Here is a 24,168-nt window from a genome sequence, read left to right as displayed (position 1 = left end):
TTCTTAAAAATCATTGTTACTATCTTGACTTCAATTGACTATATACCTTACCAATGTGGTTCCTGAACTTCCACCTTTTTCTTGACTATGACTGTAACTGTCCTGACCTCAGCTGGCTCCCGACTACTCTTTGCCTTACCCCTGTGGTGCCTGCCATCGTTCCTGGTACAACTATAAGAGGTAGGGGCCTGGTCTGACCAATTAAGGGAGGTAAAGAGGTACCCAACCTTTCACCAATTTCTTAACAACAATTGTTCTTGCCCTGATCTTAATTTGCACCTATTTACTTGGTGCCTTGCCCCTGTGGTTCCTGACCATCCATCTATTTCTTGGCTATGATTATTAATGTCCTGACCTAGACTTACTCCTCAATACGCTTTGTCTTACCACTCTGGTGCCTGCCATCATTCCTGGTACAACTATAAGAGGTAGGGGCCAGATCTAAACCATCAAGGGAGGTAAAGGGGTGCCAGACCTTCTACCAATTTCTAAGCAACGATTATTCTTGTCCAGACTTCAATTTGCACTTATCTACTCTGTGCATTACACCTGTGGTTCCTGACCTTCCACCAGTGTCTAGGTTGTGATTATTACTGTTCTGACCTCGGCTTGCTCATGACTATGCTCTGCATTACACCTGTGGTTCCTGACCTTCCACCTGTGTCTAGGCTGTGATTATTACTGTTCTGACCTCAGTTTGCCCTTGACTATGCTCTGCATTACACCTGTGGTTCCTGACCTTCCACCTGTGTCTAGGCTGTGATTATTACTGTTCTGACCTCGGCTTGCTCCTGACTATGCTCTGCATTACACCTGTGGTACCTTCCAATTATTTCTTGACTATGGCTGTAACTGTCCTGGTCTTTGCTTCCTCCTCACTGCTTTCTGACTTACTCTAGTGGTTCGTGACCTTCCACCTTTATCATGACTATGATTATTACTTTCCTCACCTCGGCTTCCTATTGACTATGTTCTGCCTTATCCCATGTTTCCTGACCTTCTACCTGTTTCTTCAAAATGATTGTAACTGTCCAGTTATTGGATTGCTCCTGACTACTCTCTGCCTTCCTTCTATGGTGCCTGATCTTCCACCTGTTCCTTGACTATAACTGTAACTGTCCTGACCTTGGCTGGCTCGTGACTACTCTGTGCCTTCCTTCTATGGTGCCTGAGCTTCCACCTGTTTCTTGACTGTAACTGTCCTGACCTTCGCTGGCTCGTGACTACTCTCTGCCTTCCTTCTATGGTGTCTGAGCTTCCACCTGTTTCTTGACTATGACTGTAACTGTCCTGACCTTGGCTGGCTCGTGACTACTCTCTGCCTTCCTTCTATGGTGCCTGAGCTTCCACCTGTTTCTTGACTGTAATTGTCCTGACCTTGGCTTGCTCCTGACTACTCTCTGGTTTATCTTAGTGGTTCCAAATGTTTCTTGACTACAATTGTTGCTCTTCTGATCCCAACTTACTCCAGACTACTCTATTCTTTACCCGTGTGGTGCCAGACCTTCCACCTGTTTCTTGACTACAATTGTGCATGTCCTGACCTCGACTTTCTTCAGATTACTCTCTGCTTTACTCCTCTGGTTGCCGCTATCATTCCTAGTACAACTTCAAGAGACAGAGGCCTGATCTGCCATCAGGGCTGCTAAAGAGATAATGCTGTCAGGGACCTAGTCAGAGCAAGTCAGAAAGGGGCCTGATGGGAATCCAGTGAAATTGGGATCCCCACACAGAAGTTAAGGGTTAAAAACCAACACCATCACTTAGAGAACACCCTAGGGAGTAACCTAAAGCCAAGCCAGTTGGGTGGCACGTTGGGTCTATACACTATTTCTCCTGTAGGGGTGCTGTGGGGACACTTCACACTCGCTTCCTGCAGCTGAACAGGAAACTGATACTTCTAAAAATAAAGAGAAAATGTAGACAGCCCCTTTAAGTTGTAATTATGGTACCATTTCATCATATTTTTAGGTATTTTTGTGTAATAAGGCTCTCACCTTCCTAGTAAATGAAATGGTAATGAATATTTCGCTCTTTCTTCCATCCCGCCATTAATAACACAGCGTAGATCTGGAGGCGGCACAGACCTGTTAATACATAAAGATTGCAGTGGGTGTAAAATGCCCCCTGGGCGGAGATACAGCGCTACTTTATACCGTAATCCGGAAGATAATATGTTTTCTGGAATAATGGGCCGGTGGGGACCATTTGTCATAGAAAAAAAAGCCAAGTGAGTCTATTTAATATGACAAGTGATTGTGTTGTATTATAATATATTACATATACAATCCTGTCTGCTGCAAATGGATAGGAAGAGAGAAGATAGCACAGTGACAGATACATCTCTATAGGACAGAGTCAGCAAATACAGATGTGCGGGCGGGGATGAGAGTGACAGGAGCCGGGCGTACTAATATCAGGAGAAGGAATAGCGAACCAAGTTAGCAGAATGTATTGTATGATTTTGATAATCAGAATATAACTACTATAATACTGCCCCCTATGTACAGGAATATAACTACTATAATACTGCCCCCTATGTACAGGAATATAACTACTATAATACTGCCCTCTATGTACAAGAATATAACTACTATAATACTGCCCCCTATGTACAAGAATATAACTACTATAATACTGCCCCCTATGTACAAGAATATAACTACTATAATACTGCCCCCTATGTACAGGAATATAACTACTATAATACTGCCCCCTATGTACAAGAATATAACTACTATAATACTGCCCCCTATGTACAAGAATATAACTACTATAATACTGCCCCCTATGTACAGGAATATAACTACTATAATACTGCCCCCTATGTACAGGAATATAACTACTATAATACTGCCCCCTATGTACAGGAATATAACTACTATAATACTGCCCCCTATGTACAGGAATATAACTACTATAATACTGCCCCCTATGTACAAGAATATAACTATTATAATACTGCCCCCTATGTACAAGAATATAACTACTATAATACTGCCCCCTATGTACAGGAATATAACTACTATAATACTGCCCCCTATGTACAGGAATATAACTGCTATAATACTGCCCCCTATGTACAAGAATATAACTACTATAATACTGCCCCCTATGTACAAGAATATAACTACTATAATACTGCCCCCTATGTACAGGAATATAACTACTATAATACTGCCCCCTATGTACAGGAATATAACTACTATAATACTGCTCCCTATGTACAGGGATATAACTACTATAATACTGCCCCCTATGTACAAGAATATAACTACTATAATACTGCCCCGTATGTACAGGAATATAACTACTATAATACTGCCCTCTATGTACAAGAATATAACTACTATAATACTGCTCCCCTATGTACAAGAATATAACAACTATAATACTGCCCCCTATGTACAGGAATATAACTACTATAATACTGCCCCCTATGTACAGGAATATAACTACTATAATACTGCCCCCTATGTACAGGAATATAACTACTATAATACTGCCCCCTATGTACAGGAATATAACTACTATAATACTGCCCCCTATGTACAAGAATATAACTACTATAATACTGCCCCTATGTACAAGAATATAACTACTATAATACTGCCCCTATGTACAAGGATATAACTACTATAATACTGCCCCTATGTACAAGAATATAACTACTATAATACTGCCCCCTATGTACAAGAATATAACTACTATAATACTGCCCCCTATGTACAAGAATATAACTACTATAATACTGCCCCCTATGTACAAGAATATAACTACTATAATACTGCCTCCTATGTACAAGAATATAACTACTATAATACTGCCCCCTATGTACAAGAATATAACTACTATAATACTGCCCCCTATGTACAGGAATATAACTACTATAATACTGCCCCCTATGTACAGCAATATAACTACTATAATACTGCCCCCTATGTACAAGAATATAACTACTATAATACTGCCCCCTATGTACAAAAATATAACTACTATAATACTGCCCCCTATGTACAAGAATATAACTACTATAATACTGCCCCCTATGTACAAAAATATAACTACTATAATACTGCCCCCTATGTACAAGAATATAACTACTATAATACTGCCCCCTATGTACAAGAATATAACTACTATAATACTGCTCCTATGTACAAGAATATAACTACTATAATACTGCCCCCTGTGTACAAGAATATAACTACTATAATACTGCCTCCTAGAGGTGAGGTTGTGTGTGGTGTGAGCTCTTGACCCTCCTCATGTTTGGAGCTAGCCCAGGGCGGGGCCACCCTGGGTGGGGAGATTCCCCAAGCAAGGCCCAGGCTTCCAGGCCTACACCGGGAGTGAACTCCCAAAAACTTTCTGTTAGGGATGCAAATCCCAAAGTTATGAAGAGTGAAGATTGTGGACGTGATGTCGCTGTATTGAAGGAAGAGAAAGATTTGGACATGAATACTGCAGTAAAAGAAGGAAGTTCTATGAGCAGCCAGCGTGGAGGAGCTCAGGTGATGCAGAGTGTGAGACCAGCAGCAGGTGCACAGCCCCCCACTCCTGCACCCAGACAGAGGAGAACGTCCCTGGAGAGACAAACCCTGCAAGAAAACCTGCAGCAGAGGGATGTGGTGTCCAGCATGGCTGCTACAGGCCGCACCAGGTCAGCAGTAAAGCCGCAGACTGTTACCATGAGCACTGCTAAGTGTGAACAGGCCCCTGCAAGTGCAAGCCACAAGCCTGGGAAGGAGACGGGTGCACCCAAACCATCTGGAGCTGTACCCCGACCAGCACAGCAGGGGAAGCAGACTGCACGGGCACCGGAGCTGCAGTTGGCGGAGGAGATACCGACTCTGGTAAGGAGGATGGGGGAGCTGACTAATCATAAGAAAATGCTGCAGATGCAAATAGACTGTATGTATTCACTTAGAACTGCGCACCCTGAGAGCAGCGCCCTGTATAACTCCAAGCTGCAGGGACTAGGCATAGAGCTGGCACAGGTGGTCAGGGATATGGACTGTGTCCTGGAGAGGATGGGACCCCTGGCCGAGTCTTACAGGAACCAGAAGCGCTTCTCCCAGCAGAGGCAGAGCTGTGACTCTGGGCCCCGGGCCCCTACAGCACAAGCAGGACCTGCCCCCCCAGATGTACCCCAACGTGTTACACAGGTTCTCAGGCCTGCGAGCTTCTCATTCCAGAAAGGACAGAGACAAGATCAGCCGCAGAGCTCTGCAGCGGTCCCAGAGCAGGTGCATGGACCTGTAGTACCACAAGTCCCAGCAGTGTCTGTGCAGCAGCAAGATGGTGAACTTTCATCTATGGGTCAGGGTGATGCGATGACCCAGGAAAACTCTGTTGTGCTTGGGACTGGGGACACTGTTGCTATACCTGAGGGGTCGGGGGATGGAGGGGACCCTCAGTCTATCTGGGATGTGCAGCCACCGGAGGAAAACATGGATGGGGGGCAGGGGGTTATACAAGATAATGTGTGTGACTTCCCCCCTTTAACATCAAGCCCCTTAGTAGAGTCAGGTCCCTCTAGATCAGACCCTCCCCCCAATTCCCGTAGTGAGCCCCGTCAGGAACCTCCTAAAAACGCCTGGAGCCGCGGTGCTCCCTCCTTCACCTCCGGCGCGCACTACTCCGGGCAGGCGTTTAAGAGGAGGAACGTGGTGCGCTTTAAGACCCGAGGCACCAAGGATGATCTACCAGATAGGAGGTTTGTGGTGCGGGATCTCCTATGTCACCAGATGGGGTTCTCACCAGATGACATCCTGGCGGTCATCAACCTTCCAGACAGACAGGGCTATGATGTCAGCTTTAAGCTCATGTCTAGTCTGGACAGATTCTGGGATAAATTCCCCCGGCTTGGGGACACTGACGGCTGGAATAAGTTTACATTTGTCCCCATATCCAGGCCAGATACCGTGGTAGTTAATATAATATTCTGGAACGAGTCGGTTCCTCCCCAGGACATTGTAGTGTGGCTCAGGCGCCATTGTGATCTGCTGTCTGACCTCACTAAGAATAGAGATAGTGACGGTATCTGGACTGGAGGGTGGAAGGTGCTGGTAAAACTGCGCCAATATAACAATATCACCCTGCACCTCCCCAACTCCTTCTATATAGGTAGAGAGAAAGGCGTCTGCTTCTATCCCGGACAACCACGGAAGTGCTTTAGGTGTGGTAAGATCGGTCACGTGGCCAAAATATGTACAGTGGTGAAGTGTAACCTGTGTGGGGAGGTCGGCCATCTCAGTGCCACCTGTGAGACAGTCAGATGTAACCTCTGCGGAGAGATGGGCCACCCACACAAGGATTGCCCGGAGGCCTGGCATAACATCGCCAGGGACTTTTCAGATGATGAGATGGTGCAGGAGGCAGACGCCTTAGAGGAGGAGGCCTTGGTGTCGGGGCAAATTCTGACCAGGCGGGAGGTACAATAGGGGTCAGGTGAGACAGTACTAGAACCCCAGCAGTCAGACAGCAATCAGGGGAATATGGAGATGGTCACTCGGGGCCAGCTTCAGGCAGCCACCTCTGTAACAACATCTGAATTTGAGGAGTCAAAGAAGAACAAGAGGAAAAAAAAACATAAATCCTCTCGTAAACCTGAGGAAGATTGTAATTTAGGCCCAAAAACCAGGAGAAAAGCCAGTGGTGATGCCGGGGTCATGGTCCTATCTAACAGATATGATGCTCTGTCTGAGTCGGATGGGGATTATGAGAGAGAGTTACAGAGCATTCAAAATGAGTGTGAAGCGGATACAGGGGATCCTCCAACTAAGAAGAAGCCCCCTCCTGTAGAGGCTGCTGAGGAGTCAGACATGGAGACTGGTGGAAGACAGGGGGAGGATGACTCTGACTCATGATGATGGGGGTCGCTGCTTTGCTTTTTTTGGTTAGAATGGCTGGGTTCTCTCTAAAAGTTGCTTCCAGCAACGTCAACAACATTAAAGTAAGAAGGACCAGACACGCAGTATATGACCACCTAAGATATTTGGACGCTGATGTCATCTTCCTGCAGGAGACCCGTCTGACCACCTTGGGGCATCTCCGTGAGGCTGAGCGTGAGTGGCGGTCTGGTCCTTCTTACTGGTCACTGGCTGTGGAGCCGTACGCCGGGGTCGCCATACTGTTTAACACCACAGACGTGACGGTGCACAGGCTGACGGAGGTCGCTATGGGGAGGTGCCTGGTGCTGGAAGTGACCATCCATGGTAGGCGGCTCCGGCTGATCAACATCTATGGCCCACAGACAGTGACAGAGAGAATCCAGCTGTTCAATGAGGTGAAGCAGCATTTATTTACCTCTATCCCTGTAGTAATGGCGGGCGACTTTAATGTTGTCATGACTTCAGGTGACCGGTCCTCGGGCAGGGCAGTGCTTAGAGACTCCAGGGTCCTACAGAGCATAATATCACAGGCCCATCTACGTGATGTATTTACCTTGGACGGGAGGAAGCCTCGGTACACCTATACGTGTGCTGATAGGCACAGCAGGATCGATATGGCATTTGTGAGTCCCTCAGAGAATGTTAGTGGTATAAGCGAGAAGGTCGTCCCATATTCTGACCATCTTGTCCTACTGTTTCACCTAGGAGCCACTAACCGCTCGGATATTGGTCGGGGGTTATGGAGGCTTAATTCCAGCGTCCTGGATGATGCCTATGTCCAGAATTGTATCCACTCCCTTTTTCAGGACCAGCTCCAGAGAGTAGACTTCTATGACAACATATCTGACTGGTGGGAGAACGTCAAGGAGGAGATCAGGTCCCTCTTAAAGAGACTGTCAGTGAAGAAGGGTAAGAGCAAGTACAGCCAGTATCTCAAGCTGCGGAAAGAATTGGAGTCACTGTATTCGGCGGGCGGGGATGACAAACAAAAGATTGACCGACTGAAGTCTGAAATAAAGCAGTATCAGTACAGCCGCTACACGTCCCTGGTTATCGAGCGGGACTACGGAAAACTGGGCGTTCCTGATCCGTATGAAAATTGCCGGGAACGTGTGGCCAAGAAATTGATCACAGGTCTCACTGACTCCCAGGGAGTTTTACAGGAATCTCGGGAGGGTATCCTGGGGGTGGTGAGATCGTACTATGCTGAGTTATTTCAGAAGAAGGTTTTGGATAAAGAGAAAATGGCTCAATTCTTGGAGGCAACTCCAGGTCCTGACACTAGAGATTTGGACTTTTCTCCTTTGACAGCAGGAATAACAGAGGAGGAGGTTAAAGAGGCCATTGATAAGTTACATCTGAAGAAGGCACCAGGTCCTGATGGTATAACATGTGAATTCTATAAGAAGTTTAGAGACCTCTTAGCCCCGATCCTTGTGGATGTGTTTACCAATTGTCTAGAGAATCACCTGATGCCTCCATCCATGAGAGTGTCCTCCCTTATTCTGCTGTCCAAAGGTAAGGAGCCTAGTGACATCAAGAACTGGAGGCCGATCGCCCTCTTGAATGTCGACCGGAAGATTCTGGCAAAGATTCTGTTTTCTAGGTTAGTCTGTTTGTCTCCGGCACTGTTGGCAGGCTCTCAGTACGGCACAGTAAGAGGGCGGAACATCTCTGGAGCAGTCATCTCGATAAGGGAGATGTTTGAGAGATGTAAAGCTCTGAGGTGTGGGAGATATGTTGTAGGTCTGGACCAGGCTAAAGCCTTTGACAGGGTTGATCATGATTATCTATGGGCCACTTTGTCAAAGTACGGTATTCCGGGACAATTTATAGATTGGCTGAGAACTTTGTACAGAGAGGCGAAGAGCTTTCCTCTGATCAATGGTTGGCAGGGGGACACTTTTGAAGTAGAGGCAGGGGTGCGACAGGGCTGCCCCCTGAGTCCACTGCTGTATGTGTTTGCTATCGACCCGTTCCTGAGATCACTGCAGCGGTGTGACTTTCAGGGGGTGCCGGTCCCCCATTGCTTGCCTTTGAAGGTAGTCGCCTACGCGGATGATGTGACTGTGGTGATATCTCAACCTCGTGAGGTGGAGATGTTGTCTGCAGCCATCAGAAGTTACGCAGAGGCCTCCGGGTCTGTGGTCAACCTAGAGAAGAGTCAGGCTTTCTGGACATTGGATACTGCTCCTGGCTTTGATCTGCCACAGTTCGCCAAGGCCTCCACCCATATTAAGATCCTTGGGGTGAAATTTGGGAGGGAAGATAATGCCAAACTAAATTGGGAAGAGAAGTTGGATACCGGAAATGTAAAGGTTCAGCGATGGAAGAACTGGAGGCTGACCTATAGAGAAAGGGTTACTCTGCTGAAGACTTACCTGGTCCCTGTCTTCCTCTACGTCTCTGTCGTCTTTCCTTTGCCAGAATCTTTCTCCGCTAGGCTCTTTAGCCTGTTCTTCCAGCTTTTATGGGGAAACAGGTTGAACCCAGTAAAAAGAGGCATCACCTACCTGCAGAGGAGAGAGGGTGGGCTGGATATGTTAAATCCAAGGGTATTTTTTGACTCCATATTTCTGAAAGTTAATTTTGGTTGCCTGGACTCAAATAATGATCTCCTGTGGGTAAGTAGTGTCAGGGACTGGATATTGCCTTTTGCAGAGTCTTGGGTGCGAGGCGGCAGTCTCAAGAGAGGCCGATGGACTCCTGGCTTCCTCCCCCAGTATCTGGAGTATGGGATACGGTGTTTGAAAAAGTGGAGAATAGATAAGACATATCTGGAGATTAGGACCAGGAAGGAGCTGTACACTAATATTTGTAGGACCTTCTATACTGTTCGGCCAGCTCTGAGGGACTGCACAACGGCCACCCTGCAGGAAAGTCTGAGGTTCCTCAATAGTCCAAGGCTCCCTGCAAAGCTCTTTGATATCGCCTGGTTATCCTTGCATGGGAGGCTCTTTGTCAGGGGAAATTTAAAATTCTTGAGTCTCTCTGAGCGTTTGTGCCCCTTGGGATGTCAACAAGAAGAGACCATGGAGCATTTCATCACTGAGTGCCCGGGAGGGAGACAGATATGGCAGGAGGTGTCCCACAGACTCGGAATATCAAGACTGCAGTCTCTGACCTACCCGGACATAATCTATGGGGTGACACCACAGGTAGCCGGCATCGACAGAGGGACCATGTACCTCATCATCACCACAATCAAATATTACCACTGGCACACCAGGACCAGAGTGTCTGCACACAGCGTGTCCTTCCAGCCCATGAACGCTGTAACCCAAATACTCTCAGAGCTGAGGTGGATACGATCCATAGAGGTTAAAAAAACTGGTAATAATGTTAAGTTATGGAGGAACATATGTCTGGGGTAATTGATTAAGTAATTATATTAATTTCCACATTTTTCTTTTTACCAGTGATGGACTTTTTGAGTTAAGATTATTATGAATTTATTATTTTCTGATCTGTATGATATTTGTTAAATAATTGTCTGCTCATTCTGATGAGAATGTATTGTAATATTTTCTGTTTGTTTATACTAATAAAAATTGCCCCCTGTGTACAGGAATATAACTATTATAATACTGCCCCCTATGTACAAGAATATAACTACTATAATACTGCCCCTATGTACAGGGATATAACTACTATAATACTGCCCCCTATGTACAAGAATATAACTACTATAATACTGCCCCCTATGTACAGGAATATAACTACTATAATACTGCCGCCTATGTACAGGAATATAACTACTATAATACTGCCCCCTATGTACAAGAATATACCTACTATAATACTGCCCCCTATGTACAGGAATATAACTACTATAATACTGTCCCCTATGTACAAGTATATAACTACTATAATACTGCCCCCTATGTACACGAATATAACTACTATAATACTGCCCCCTATGTACAAGAATATAACTACTATAATACTGCCCCCTATGTACAAGAATATAACTACTATAATACTGCCCCCTATGTACAAGAATATAACTACTATAATACTGCCCTCTATGTACAAGAATATAACTACTATAATACTGCCCCCTATTTACAGGAATATAACTACTATAATACTGCCCCCTATGTACAAGAATATAACTACTATAATACTGCCCCCTATGTACAAGAATATAACTACTATAATACTGCCCCCTATTTACAAGAATATAACTACTATAATACTGCCCACTATGTACAAGAATATAACTACTATAATACTGCCCCCTATGTACAAGAATATAACTACTATAATACTGCCCCCTATGTACAAGAATATGACTACTATAATACTGACCCCTATGTACAAGAATATAACTACTATAATACTGCCGCCTATGTACAGGAATATAACTACTATAATACTGCCCCCTATGTACAGGAATATAACTACTGTAATACTGCCCCCTATGTACAAGAATATAACTACTATAATACTGCCCCCTATGTACAAGAATATAACTACTATAATACTGCCCCCTATGTACAAGAATATAACTACTATAATACTGCCCTCTATGTACAAGAATATAACTACTATAATACTGCCCCCTATTTACAGGAATATAACTACTATAATACTGCCCCCTATGTACAAGAATATAACTACTATAATACTGCCCCCTATGTACAAGAATATAACTACTATAATACTGCCCCCTATTTACAGGAATATAACTACTATAATACTGCCCCCTATGTACAAGAATATAACTACTATAATACTGCCCCTATGTACAGGAATATAACTACTATAATACTGCCCCCTATGTACAGGAATATAACTACTATAATACTGCCCCCTATGTACAGGAATATAACTACTATAATACTGCCCCCTATGTACAGGAATATAACTACTATAATACTGCCTCCTATGTACAGGAATATAACTACTATAATACTGCCCCCTATGTACAAGAATATAACTACTATAATACTGCCCCCTATGTACAGGAATATAACTACTATAATACTGCCCCCTATGTACAAGAATATAACTACTATAATACTGCCTCCTATGTACAGGAATATAACTACTATAATACTGCCCCCTATGTACAGGAATATAACTACTATAATACTGCCCCCTATGTACAAGAATATAACTACTATAATACTGCCTCCTATGTACAGGAATATAACTACTATAATACTGCCCCCTATGTACAAGAATATAACTACTATAATACTGCCTCCTATGTACAGGAATATAACTACTATAATACTGCCCCCTATGTACAAGAATATAACTACTATAATACTGCCCCTATGTACAAGAATATAACTACTATAATACTGCCCCCTATGTACAGGAATATAACTACTATAATACTGCCCCCTATGTACAAGAATATAACTACTATAATACTGCCCCCTATGTACAGGAATATAACTACTATAATACTGCCCCTATGTACAAGAATATAACTACTATAATACTGCCCCCTATGTACAAGAATATAACTACTATAATACTGCCTCCTATGTACAGGAATATAACTACTATAATACTGCCCCCTATGTACATACTGTAATACTTCTTTCATATATGTGCGGTGTATAAGATGCAGCTGGGTCACAGACTTTTTTCCTAATTTTGTAAATTGATTTTATTTGGCATCTCTCTGTGCGTCTGTCCCCTCCATCTCCATACGATGATGATGTGACTGTGTATGAGGGATGGCTCGCGCTCTCACACTGTGATGCATTGCCAGCTCCCTGTAGCTTCACTGAACACTGTAATTCAGGGTTGGAGCAGAACAAAAGCGAGCGGAGCGGGTTCCCATCTGCCATCTTAAGTAGGACCCCGCTGCTGAATGTTAACCCCCGCTGGCGTGCAGGCGGACCGTCAGGCGTTTTGGAGAAGTCATTTCTATTGTAAACACGGCAGATATTCTCCACTTTCTCCGGATTCATCCCATTTATTCACTGAGTTGTTCATTAAGTTCGGAAGAAAATGCAAGTCTACAAGTTGTGGGCGCTTAGTCACGGGCGAAGCTGACGCATTATTTTACTGTTGATCGCACTAGGTGACTGCCCGATTACCGCCGTGGCGTTACGATGAACATCCGGATGCTTGATTTGTTTCGCTGTTCTGCTCACCAGTGGGTTTAATGTGATTGGAAATGGAACAGAAGAGACATTTCCACCTCCGGGAGGGTCGATTAGACTCTATTTCCATCTGAGAGGATGTAGGGAGATTTAGAAGGAAACATCTGAGCCCCATGTCCCAACCAAAATAATGTCCTAGTTCAAGAAGATTGGTCAGTGTCCATCAGAATCCTGTCTATCCTGGTGATCAAGACCTTCTCAGGAAGCCTCTAATGTCATCTGAGAAGATCTACGGACCTTACAAGGAAGTGTGAGAGCCCCATAACCCATCGAAAATGGAGACAATGTAGATATGTTACTGGTTGGTGGCTGCCGGGTTACCATCTCAGTCATGGGTGTGAGACAGATGGAAGGCATAGAGGGTCTAAGGAGACTAAGACTGATGCCCTTGAGCCTCATGACCCAAACCAAAAAAAGGACAACCGTACATCAGAATTCTGTCTTTCCAGGTGGTCATGACTGTTGGATTACCTTCTCAGACAGTCTAGGGGAGATATACTTACCCGGTCCTGTCGCGTTCCTGCGGTGCGTTGTCCGACGAGGATTTGGGTCCGGCGCGATTCACCAAGATCGTGCACCCGAGTTCCTGCACGAGTTGCATCTGCCCCGAGGTCCGCCGGAGTTCAACTGCTTCTTCCTGGTGCATGTAAGTGTGTGTCTTGCGACACAATTTTAAAATCCCACACGTTGTCCGAATTTGTCAGATTGTCTGACGGCCACACCCCCGATTTGTGTCACGTGCAAGCCGGCGCCGATGCGCCACAATCCGACGAAAGTGCGGCGTTCAGACTCTTAGTAAAGAAGCTCCACTGTCTCTAATTCCATCTGAGAAGATCTAAGGCCCTTACAAGGAGAGCCCAAACCCAATCTAGGTTACAATTTCAGTCAATGGTGCTAGACAAATGGAGGGCAAAGACATTTCCGCCTTCACATGGAACAATTAGTTTCCATATCCATTTGAGAAGGTCTAAGGAGAGGTCTAAGAGCTCATGACCCAACCAAAAAAGCACAATCATGCGTTGCCAAGAAGACTGGGTGGTGGCAACCTGGAATCTTGCCACTCCGTTTCCAATTGGTCACCATGAGTTTCACTCTGTGGAAAGACAACTGGTGGTGGTAACCTGAATCGTGTCCTTCCTGGTAGTTATGGCTGTCTGGGTCAGTGTCTAAAGAAGCAACTGTGCCCTGTGTCTCAACCAAAATGAGGAATTACCCTGGGGCAATAAAAATGGTAGGTGTCACTGGGTAAGCATCTCAGTCAACTGTGCTAGAAAACTGAACAGAAGAGACATTTGCATCTCCACGCCGGGCAATTAGTCTTTAAATGAAGCACCTGAGCCATGTAACCCACCCTAAATGGGCCATGGCTATAGCTTCGGGGCAAGTAGACTTGTAGGTAGCCTCAAAGTCCCACCAAAGTCCCATATGTTGTGCTGCTCAACTCAAGGGGTATATGCTCCTCATACCTTCTTCCTGCACAGTCCTAACCAACATCTCTCAAACTGCCCATGTCCCCATAAAGGGACTACGCCTAGAGGTAGCAGCCTGGTAATCTTGTTGTCACCAGGGATAGGTTGGAAGAATACAAATGGCTAAAGTCTCCAATTCTGGAACGTTGCCATGATGGAGGAGGTCCCTAGTCCATCTTCTGCAATGAAGAAACATATAGCTCTTTGTGTTCTCTGGTGATGGGTCGTGGATCATCTCCACTCTAGGTCACCACAAGTAGGTCACCAGAAGAGTAAGCAATGTGTTGTAGCCTAGACCACCAAGGAACCTCTTTAACGTTCCAGACCACCAACGATGTTGTCCTTATCTTATTGCTGCCCGATACAACAACACATGTTGGGATTAAAGGGTTTTTTGGGGATGGAGACCTATTGATGAACTTGATGACCTACTGAAAGGAGTTAATGTAGCTCAGCTCCCCTTGGACACCCTTCTTCAATCTAGTGTTGACCTGTCTGGTCATAGACAGCTGATTGGTGGGGGTGATGGGTACTGGACCTCCACATGATAAATTTCATAGGATCTACGGATGGGAGAGCCTTATGTTACTACACCACTAAATCACATGGTTTCAGCGTTATTCATTCATCAATCTGGTGCCGGTATTTCTTATTCACCGTTTGGATGTATTATTCATTCATCACTTTATGACGGCATTATTAATTCATCCACATTATGATGATATTATCCCCTCGTGGTTTAGTAGTAATATTCATCGGTGGTATTAATCACTCAGTCTGGCTGTATTATTCATCCACAGTTTGGCGGTATTATTTATACACAGTTTGATGCCATTAATCATTCACAGTATGGCTGTGCTACTCATTCACCGTTTAGCAGTATTATTTATTCACAGTTTGGCGGTATTGTTCATCAACAGTTTGACAGTATTATTCATCCACAGTTTGGTGGTATTATTCATCCACAGTTTGGCTGTATTATTCATCCACAGTTTGGCTGTATTATTCATCCACAGTTTGGTGGTATTATTTATACACAATTTGGTGGTATTAATCATTCAGTTTGGCAGTATTATTCATCCACAGTTTGGCAGTATTATTCATTCACAGTTTGGTGGTATTATTCATTCACAGTTCGGCTGTATTATTCATCCACAGTTTGGCAGTATTATTCATCCTCAGTTTGGCTGTATTATTCATTCACAGTTTGGCAGTATTATTCATCCTCAGTTTGGCTGTATTATTCATTCACAGTTTGGCGGTATTATTCATCCACAGTTTGGCTGTATTATTCATCCTCAATTTGGCTGTATTATTCATCCACAGTTTGGTGGTATTATTCATCCACAGTTTGGCGGTATTATTCCTCCACAGTTTGGCGGTATTATTCATCCACAGTTTGGCGGTATTATTCATCCACAGTTTGGCGGTATTATTCATCCACAGTTTGGCGGTATTATTCATCCACAGTTTGGCGGTATTATTCATCCACAGTTTGGCTGTATTATTCATCCACAGTTTGGCTGTATTATTCATCCACAGTTTGGCTGTATTATTCATCCACAGTTTGGCTGTATTATTCATCCACAGTTTGGCGGTATTATTCATCCACAGTTTGGCGGTATTATTCATCCACAGTTTGGCGGTATTATTCATCCACAGTTTGGCTGTATTATTCATCCACAGTTTGGCTGTATTATTCATCCACAGTTTGGCTGTATTATTCATCCACAGTTTGGCGGTATTATTCAACCACAGTTTGGCGGTATTATTCATCCACAGTTTGGCGGTATTATTCATCCACAGTTTGGCGGTATTATTCATCCACAGTTTGGCGGTATTATTCATCCACAGTTTGGCGGTATTATTCATTCACAGTTTGGCGGTATTATTCATCCACAGTTTGGCGGTATTATTCATCCACAGTTTGGCGGTATTATTCATCCACAGTTTGGCGGTATTATTCATCCACAGTTTGGCGGTATTATTCATCCACAGTTTGGCTGTATTATTCATCCACAGTTTGGCTGTATTATTCATCCACAGTTTGGCTGTATTATTCATCCACAGTTTGGCGGTATTATTCATCCACAGTTTGGCGGTATTATTCATCCACAGTTTGGCGGTATTATTCATCCACAGTTTGGTGGTATTATTCATCCACAGTTTGGCGGTATTATTCATCCACAGTTTGGCGGTATTATTCATCCACAGTTTGGCGGTATTATTCATCCACAGTTTGGTGGTATTATTCATCCACAGTTTGGCGGTATTACTTATCCACAGTTTGGTGGTATTATTCATCCACATTTTGGCGGTATTATTCAATGACAGTATTGTCCGGTCAGGAAAGTTAGAGATATTCCCATTAAGACAATTCAGGAGACACACAGAGACAACTCTTTCTATTTCTCCCGCCTATTACATATTTTTTAATTTAGTTTCCTCCGAAATTCTTTTATCTACTTTCCATCTCCTCTTCTAAATTTTTAATGCTTCCAGTTGCAGAACCAGAGTGTAAATTTGCCTGTATTACACATTATTAAAGAATTATTAACCGCGGATTAAATATGAATGGCGGCTTTATTGCTTCCTGTTAAATATGTGTTATGTCAGACTCACTAAAAATTACCGCAGGGAGTTACAGAAACTTCAATGATCTCACCAAAAACTGAAAGGAAAAGCTCTGACAGCAGCGAGGAGACACAACTCACATCCCCAGCTCATGCATAGGAGATGATCACAGCGAGGAGGAGGAGGAGGAGGAGAGACGCCACTGATTGTTCCCAAAAGATGAAGTGTAAACAAAAAGTGTCACATCACAAAGAGACTGCGAGACGTCTACAGGGAGGGAGAGAGGACAAACTTCTATCATCTATCTCATATCTATCTATCTATCTATCTATCTCCTATCTATCTATCTATCTCATATCTATCTATCTCATATCTATCTATCTATCTCCTATCTATCTATCTCCTATCTATCTCATATCTATCTATCTATCTCATATCTATCTATCTCATATCTATCTATCTATCTCCTATCTATCTATCTCCTATCTATCTCATATCTATCTATCTATCTATCTATCTATCTATCTCCTATCTATCTATCTATCTATCTCATATCGATCTCATATCTATCTATCTCATATCTATATATCTATCTATCTATCTCCTATCTATCTATCTATCTATCTCATATCTATCTATCTATCTATCTATCTCCTATCTATCTATCTATCTCATATCTATCTATCTCATATCTATCTATCTATCTCCTATCTATCTATCTCCTATCTATCTCATATCTATCTATCTATCTATCTATCTCCTATCTATCTATCTATCTATCTATCTCATATCGATCTCATATCTATCTATCTCATATCTATATATCTATCTATCTATCTCCTATCTATCTATCTATCTCATATCTATCTATCTCATATCTATCTATCTATCTCCTATCTATCTATCTCCTATCAATCTCATATCTATCTATCTATCTATCTATCTATCTCATATCTATCTCATATCTATCTATCTATCTCCTATCTATATATCTATCTATCTCATATCTATCTATCTATCTCATATCTATATATCTCCTATCTATCTATCTCATATCTATCTATCTCCTATCTATCTCATATCTATCTATCTCCTATCTATCTATCTATCTATCTCATATCTATATCCTATCTATCTCATATCTATCTATCTATCTCATATCTATCTATCTATCTCATATCTATCTATCTATCTATCTATCTATCTATCTCATATCTATCTCCTATCTATCTCCTATCTATCTCTCTCCTATTTATCTATCTCATATCTATCTATCTATCTATCTCCTATCTATCTATCTATCTATCTATCTCCTATCTATCTATCTCATACCTATCTATCTATCTCCTATCTATCTATCTCCAATCTATCTCCTATCTATCTATCTATCTCCTATCTATCTATCTCATATGTACCCATCTGTCTATATCATATCTATCAATTTCATATCGATCTATTTATCGATCTACCAATCTATGTATCTTATATCATATCGATATATCAATCCTCTATCTTCCTACTCGTATTTATATAAACGTTATCCCGTCTTTTCTTTTTCATTCCGCTAAAATCCCCAATTTCTCATCCCATCTAAATAAGAAGAAAAATCCCATATAACCTCATCGTTTTTCTCGGAGCCCTTTGATCTGTGGGGGTCGTATCTCCGTATAATGAAGACACCAGAAGATGTGATTTAGCGTCAAATGATGTGGCACGTGTGGCTGCGTCCTGGGCTGGAGAGCGTCTGTGACACCTCGGCGCCGTCCGGCAGGGATATATCTGCCATTAACTCGATGTGACAAGGTCACGGATAAAACTCTCCAGACTTAACTCCATCCGTTCATGCTCCGGTGATCCGTCCTCGAGCGGCGTCTTTCGAGGGATCTCATAAAACCCGCGGCGGCCATCTTTCCCCCTGTTATTTCTGTGCAGTGATTGAAAACATTCTGGAACACCTTGTGGATTTTCCTCGCCTCAGGTGGAGCGGAGGGAACAGGCAATTATCGAGACTTTCAAATCCTCGCTACACAAAACCGAAGGGAACCGCGCGGCGCCAGCTGTGACCGATCTGACGGAGAACGAAGCGCCCAGCGCCGAGCATCAATATTTAATCTACCAAAAGTTTTTTTTTTTGCTAAAAGTTTCTGAGCGTCGCTTACTTCTGCCAGGGGAAATTCAGATGAAAATTCTTGGCGTGGAGACGAGGATTACAGACCTCTCCTTGTACTGTAATAAATGAATTGGAGTAAAGACAAAGGTGGATAAAGTCCATGAGGCCGGTGCCAACTGGCCCAAAGGGATGAAAAATATTCCTTCCCGACTCCAAAAATTCCTGGATCAACGTCCCAGATCAAGAGTCTAGATCCTAATATCATAACACAATGGGGCACATTTACTTACCCGGTCCAGTCGCGATCCAGCGGCGCGTTCTCTGCTCTGCATTCGGGTCCGGCCGGGATTTATGAATGTAGTTCTTCCGCCGTCCACCAGGTGGCTCTGCTGCACTGAAAGTCATCTCATCGCGCCGGAATTCACCACCTCGGACCAAGTGAAGGTAAGCGCTCCCCAAGCGACACTTTTTCGGTTTTTAAATGCGGCGGTTTTTCCGAATACGTCGGGTTTTCGTTTGGCCACGCCCCCCGATTTCCGTCGCGCGCATGCCGGCGCCGATGCGCCACAATCCGATCGCGTGCGCCACAATCCCGGGGCAATTCAGGTACAATCGGCGCAAATCGGAAATATTCGCGTAACACGTCGGGAAAACGCGAATCGGGCCTTTAGTAAATGACCCCCAATATTTTTTCTTTCCAAAGAGACATCTGGGTCATCAAGAACAAAGTATCAACTATCAGAACACTCTGTAGCATCGAGTTCCATAGTCTCACTGCTCTTACAGTAAAGAATCCTGTCCATGAGTAAGGTGATACATCTTTCCTCTAGGTATAAGGGATGTCCACATGTCATGATTACAGGCCGAGGTGTAAGGAGATCAGTAGAAAGTTCTCAAAACTCTCCATAGTCTCACTGCTCTTACAGTAAAGAATCCTGTCTATGACAAAGGTGATACATCTCTCCTCTAGGAATAAAGGATGCCCCCTTGTGATAATTACTGGCTGAGGTGTAGGGGGATCATTAGAAAGATTTATGAACTCTCCATAGACTCACTGCTCTTACAGTATAGAATCCTGTCCATTAGTATGGTGATAGGTCTTCTCTCTGGGTGTAGAGGATGTCCACGTGGCATGATTACAGGCTGAAGTGTAAGGGGTAGAGATGAGCGAGTATACTTGATGCTCGTTCGAGTATTAGAGTACTCGGAACGGCTCGTTGCTCGGACGAGTATTTCCCCTGCTCGAGATCGAGCATTTAATTGAGAAAAGACAGTGAAGAACAGTGAAGAATACAAATAAAACAGTGAACACAGGATCATTTAAGTGAAGAACACAGTGAAGAACACAGTGAAGAACAGATTGCAGATGTTCTGAACATCTACTCACTTAGCTGAAGACACAAGTGCAGACGCTGGATCAGGCATGCAGGAGCGGAGGCTGAAGCGGAGCGGGGGCTGGAGCGGGCATGGAGGAGCGGGCATCACGGAGCGGAGCAGGCATCACGGAACGGAGCGGGGCTGGAGCGGGCATTACGGAGTGGAGCGGGGCTGGAGCGGGCATTACGGAGAGGAGCGGGCATGGAGGATCGGAGCGGGCATGGAGGAGCTGGCATCACGTAGCGGGGCTGGAGCAGGCATGGAGGATCGGAGCGGGCATGGAGGAGCTGGCATCACGGAGCGGGCTGGAGCAGGCATGGAGGATCGGAGCGGGCATCACGGAGCGGGGCTGGAGCGGGCATGGAGGATCGGAGGAGGCATGGAGGAGCGGGCATCACGGAGCAGAGTGGGGCTGGAGCAGGCATGGAGGATCAGAGCGGGCATGGAGGAGCGGGCATCACGGAGCGGGGCTGGAGCGGGCATGGAGGATCGGAGCAGGCATGGAAATGCGGGCATCACGGAGCGGAGCGGGGCACGAGCGGGGATGGAGGATCGGAGCGGGGCTTGAGCGGGCATGGAGCAAAGCGGGGCTGGAGCGGGCATGGAGGATCGGAGCGGGCATCACGGGGCGGGGCTGGAGCGGGCATGGAGGATGTAGAAAGATCATTAGAAAGATCTCTGTACTGTCCCATAGTGGCCTTAAAGCAAAGAATCATGTGTATCGTATCAACTCTATCTGTGTCCTCTTAATGCAGATAGAGTTGAATGTATTGGCAAAGCAGGAATCTTCTGGCTCCCCACTCCGCCATTAGGCCTCTTCTGTATGCAGAGTACATGTGATGACAGCATCACGCTTGCCGGTCTCAGTGCCGCACACAGCAGCGGCACAGAATGAAGAGGAGGTGTCTGAGGGGCCACAATGGGAAACGGCTATAACTTTTGTCCCTCTTTCCACTAGTTTAAGTTGAGATGTAAACTGTTCAGACCAGAGGTTGGCTCAGTGATCACGTACACAATGAACGCAGTGGCGCCATATCCAATCCAACATGACCAGGAGCCCTAGGGACCAAAAAGTCAGTACAGGAACCACACACACCGCCATACTTATCACTCTATAGACCAGTGATGGCGAACCTTTTAGAAACCGAGCGCAGCAAATTCTGGGCTGTCTGGGACTGCAGGAAGATACCTGGAGTGTTCTGGTGATGGTTTGGGTGCCACAGAAAGGTCTCCGAGTGCCACCTCTGGCACCCGTGCCATAGGTTCGCCACCACTGCTATAGACCCTTCCAGTTCTCCGGACCCTTGGTGTTCCAGTCCTGTTGACCAGAATCGGTGATGTCAAGATCACTGCTCTTAGTGGTCACATGCCAGCACCAAGGCCAGGGATTGGCTCAACCATCAATTGACCAAAGTACGTAGCATCGTCACTTCAGGTTCCACCCCTCTGGTGGGCCTGACTTTAAGGGCACACAGAGAAGTGAATGGGGCTCCTTTACTATGGGTCAGCGGACCGCACTATCGTCGGATATTCCGATGATTTCCGACTTGCGCCACATTTAACAGGGGTTTATGGCGCATGCGCTCGGATTTTGGCTCGGATTTCGGCACCGGCTTTCATGCAACACAAATCGGGGGGGGGGGGGGGGGGGGCGGGCCGACGGACGACAAACTTCGACGAAAAAAAATCAACAAAAACTTAATTGTAATCTAAATGAACGCAGATAATTTCCCCATGAAATTTTCTTTTCCAGATTTTTGGATCTGCAAGGATTCTTCTCACGCTCCGTGGAGTCTTAACTTCCGACACGTAAACACTTAACCTTATCGGTCTTTTATGTTGTGTGTTTTTGCTTTTTTTTTTTGTTTGGATTATGTAAATGTAATAAGCCGCGTTTATGGCAGGAGAGCTTAATTGTCGTTATTCAAATTCCCGTCGTCTCCACCTCCGCCGTCTTATTGTAAAGTGGAAAATATGATAATATACTTTCCAAAAAAATCTGATTTTTTTTCTCCGACGTGCAAAATCGGAATCAGATGCTTTGAGATTCTTGATATCTGATCTGCATTTATTAAAGCGCAGATGCAAAATATTAGACGGGAAATAAAATCTATGCAAATGTGATAATTGCCGAGGTGCCAGATGAATGTGTCTTGTTAGTATTTTTTTCCATACGTAATGTTTCAAGATGTTCTTCGCCCACCGAAGGTTTTGGCTTGAAATGATCCCAGATGTTTCACTTTCTGTCATTTTATGAGGATTGAAGGAATTTTAAAATATTGCAAAGGAAAGGAAACATTCTAATTGAGGAGCCGTATGGGTCCTGCACCATGTGGGCACCGCTTATTTATGCCAAAAAGGTACCTGAGCCACTTGCATTGACCTATGCCTAGATACCTTACTCTCAACCTGTGCCACCTGCCTTGACCTATGCCTAGATACGCGACTCTGAACCTGTGCCACCTGCCTTGATCAATGCTTAGATACCTGACTCTGAACCTGTGCCACCTGCCTTGATCAATGCTTAGATACCTGACTCTGAACCTGTGCCACCTGCCTTGACCTATGCCTAGATTCGCGACTCTGAATATGTACTACCTACCTTGACCTTTGCCTAGATTCCTGACTCTGAACCTGTTCCACCTGCCATGATCAATGCCTAGATACCTGACTCTGAACCTGTGCCACCTGCCTTGATCAATGCCTAGATACCTGACTCTGAACCTGCGCCACTTGCCCTGACCTTTACCTAGATACCTGACTCTGAACCTGCGCCACTTGCCCTGACCTTTACCTAGATACCCGACTCTGAACCTGCGCCACTTGCCCTGACCTTTACCTAGATACCTGACTCTGAACCTGCGCCACCTGCCTTGATCAATAACTAGTTACCTGACTCTGAACCTGTACCACTTGCCCTGACCTTTACCTAGATACCTGACTCTGAACCTGTTCTACCTGCCATGATGAATGCCTAGATACCTGACTCTGAACCTTTGCCACTTGCCTTGATCAATTGCTAGATACCTAATTCTAAACTTGCGCCACCAGCATTGACCCATGCCTAGATACCTGACTGAACCTGTGACACCTGCCTTGATCAATGTCTGAATATCTGAGTCTGAACCTGTACCACTTGCAGTGAATTTTGCCTAGATGCCTGACTCTGAACCTATGTCACCTGCCTTGACCTATGCCTAGTTATCCGACTCTGAAGCGGTGCCACCTGCTGTGACTTTTGCCTTGATACCTGAACCTCTGTCACCTGCCTTGAGATGGGACTAGATACCGGACTCTGAACCTGTGCCACCTGACGTTACTTATGCCTAGATACCTGTCTTGACCTATGACTAAATACCTGACTCTGAACCTGTGGCACATGCCTTGACCCAGGCCTGGACATGTGACCCTGAAACAGTGATAACAGTGGACACCTGACCTGTGTGGACAATACTGATATTTCCTTAGATACCTGTGTCCAAACCTGTGCACCTTGTCCTGACCTGAGCCTGGATTTAAACTCTAAACCTTGTCCTACTTAAGTCATCTCAGCCATCTCCAAGAGGTAGCAAACTTGTGTAGATAGGGTGAAGAACATAGGGTCACATAGACAA

At 44.6% G+C, this 24,168-nt stretch overlaps 1 long non-coding RNA gene across 1 annotated transcript in view; it reads right to left on the bottom strand.

The window, feature by feature from the left end:
• Positions 1 to 24,168, bottom strand: part of LOC140128856 (uncharacterized) — a 77,260-nt gene that overhangs the window by 13,906 nt on the left and 39,186 nt on the right. Inside the window, exon 2 of the long non-coding RNA XR_011855160.1 lies at positions 1,998 to 2,087. This is a non-coding gene — a long non-coding RNA (uncharacterized lncRNA). The remainder of the gene's footprint in view (positions 1 to 1,997; positions 2,088 to 24,168) is intronic.

The sequence above is a fragment of the Engystomops pustulosus genome, chromosome 4 (genome assembly GCF_040894005.1).
Source record: "Engystomops pustulosus chromosome 4, aEngPut4.maternal, whole genome shotgun sequence".
NCBI lineage: Eukaryota > Metazoa > Chordata > Amphibia > Anura > Leptodactylidae > Engystomops > Engystomops pustulosus.
Note: the sequence above shows the minus strand (reverse complement) of the source record. Positions and strands in the feature narration are given on the sequence as shown.